The sequence below is a fragment of the Calidris pugnax genome, unplaced genomic scaffold (genome assembly GCF_001431845.1).
Source record: "Calidris pugnax isolate Ruff unplaced genomic scaffold, ASM143184v1 scaffold70, whole genome shotgun sequence".
NCBI lineage: Eukaryota > Metazoa > Chordata > Aves > Charadriiformes > Scolopacidae > Calidris > Calidris pugnax.
Window position 1 is genome coordinate 2,377,745 of NW_015090862.1, and position 2,382 is coordinate 2,380,126.

Consider the following 2,382-nt stretch of genomic DNA (forward strand, 5'->3'; position numbering starts at 1 on the left):
TCATCACTCCGGGACCGCTCCACCGCCCTTCACCCGGCCCGGCTCGGCCCGGCCCGCTCAGCCGCCACCCGGCCCACAGCGCTGAAAGCCCAAGGCACCCACCCACCCCGAGCGACCCGCGGCTCCCGCTCACCCAGTCCGAGCAACCCGCGGCTCCCAGAGACCGGCGGGGGGGGAACGCCGCCTCAGCAAACTCGCCGGGCTGAGGGCTTAGTGCCCTCCTTACCTGGCCCTGAGGGAGCGGCACCTCAGCGAGCCATGGCCCTCCAGGAGACGATGCGGTTGCGTCGCTCCCGCTCCGCCCGTGACAGCAGTCCCCGGGGGGATGGTAACTCTTCAGGGAGAACGAGGAGGAAGGCCGAGGGAGCCCATCGCTTTTTACCGCGAGAAGGAAAATAAAGCTGTGGGAGGGTGGGTCGGGGGGCGGCTACCGCCCGGCCGCCACCGCCCGCCCAGGGGCTGCTGTGGAGGCGCGAGGCGCCCGGTCCCTGAGGCAGCGCGAGGCTCCCGGCCCCTGAGGTAGCATGAGGCGCGCGGCCCCTGAGGCAGCGCGCGCGCACGGCCTCGCGCCTCCTGGCGCAGGGCGGGAGGGAGACGCGCGATGCCTGAGCGCGTGGCGGGCTCCCTGTCGCGATAGGCAAAAAAAACCCCAACCCAACTAACCCGTCCCGAGGGCAAAATGGAGCAAATCGCCGCCGAGAGCCCCCGGCCGGGTCTCCCGCCCAGACACCTGGGGGTGCCGGTGTCAGCCAGGCCCTGTCGGCGTTACCCGGGGCCTCGCACGTCCAGCTCCTCAGGCAGAGGCTTCCACAAAACTCTGAGGAAAAAAATGGCCTGAAGGTAACAGAAATGCATAGGTGCGGCCGGCACGCTGTGAAAGCGATCCAGACTGCCCTTGGATTTTGTTGTATTAAGCATTTACAAGTAACACCAGCGAGGAGTTGGCTGTTGTATCAGCAAAGGTAACCCGGGACTTTCCTTGCACAGATGGTATAGCTCGGACTGTTCTGCTACTGTTACAGTTGTGTAAATGGCTTCCACACCAATATATTGATAGCAATATGAGGAAATAAATAGTTATGCAAACATAAGTCCCTTATATGAAGTAATTTCTTAGATACTGAGGCCCTCATCAGTAAAACTGACAATTAAAAATCATACAATTAAAATAATTGAATCTGATTTAGCTGAAGTACAGCCATTAGTAAATATTTTTACTTGTAACTAGATTAAAGAGCTGGTTGTGCCCTCGAGAATAATTTTGCTTCAACAAATTACCCTTAAAACACTGAGCTCAGGTACAAGGCTCTGTGACAGAGCCCAACATAGTTACACCTGTATCAGGAATTTTCTTGGTGGGTGTGTTTAAGACAGTCTGTAGTAACAAAAACTAACCAGGTTATTTTATACACCCACACTACAGAATTAAAAGCATCACAATGTTAACACCTGAGTCACTCTGAGCTGTGTCAGCTGCAGCAAAGGAACAAGTATCTGCCCTGTTAACTAAAATAAAGACTACATGGGGTTTGCTTTGTAACTTGCAAATACTTGACAATATATCTGCTTTAAAAATGAGTTATTGTCTTCATATTTGTTACTAAAGAGATATCATCATGTCTATTATTAAAAGAAGCAGTAACTAAAGTATTTATTGTGTTTTAGAGGCCATTTTGCAGATGTAATTTGGCTGTGAACAGCCACAACATTTTGCATAAAGAACAGCTTTTTTTTCCCTGGCCATTTTTTACTCACCATAACCTTCTAACAATGCAGCTTTGCCTATTCAGCATATAACTAAAACTGCCCTCTTACAAAATATATCACGATCACCCCATTCTTCTATTTCTGCAGTATTATCCTCTTTTTTGGCGGCAGTTCTGCTTGAAAAGAAACTTCCTCTACCTCATTGCTATAATTCTTTGCATTAGCTTTTCCTACCTTATGAGCTTCACTTTTAAACCTGTGTTCTCTCACATAATGACACGCAAGGCCACAATTCCAGTCACTGTTGCTCTTGTCATTTCTATGTTCTCCTGTTTCCTCTTAGTTCTCAGGAATGCTGTGTAAATCTCTGTACTGCATTGCCCTCCAAACAGCTCCTTTGAAATCTTTTCATTTTGATGTCAGCAAAAATACCCCACAAACCCAAAGAACAAAATTTTACCACACTATGGAGTGCAATGGTGAGACCAGGCTTCCCTTTATCATTTCTGTGGCTTGCTATGCCCAGTGTGTCTGCACGCATTTACCATTTCCCTTTGTCCGCAGCTAGTGACTTGCTTTGGGGCACAAAACAGCTTTCTTTTTTGCTTTTTTTTTTTTGCTTTTTTTTTCTCTGTCTTTGAATCATACCAAATACAAGGGGGTCTAAGCACACAC

The 2,382-nt window shown here is 49.6% G+C and overlaps 1 protein-coding gene across 1 annotated transcript in view; it reads right to left on the minus strand.

Annotated features, from left to right (window-relative positions):
• TLN2 (talin 2) overlaps positions 1-369 on the minus strand; it is a 185,358-nt gene extending 184,989 nt beyond the window's left edge. The window contains exon 1 of the mRNA XM_014944527.1: positions 227-369. The gene's annotated coding sequence lies outside the window, so the exon portion shown is untranslated. The remainder of the gene's footprint in view (positions 1-226) is intronic.
• Between the last annotated feature and the right edge of the window lie 2,013 nt (positions 370-2,382).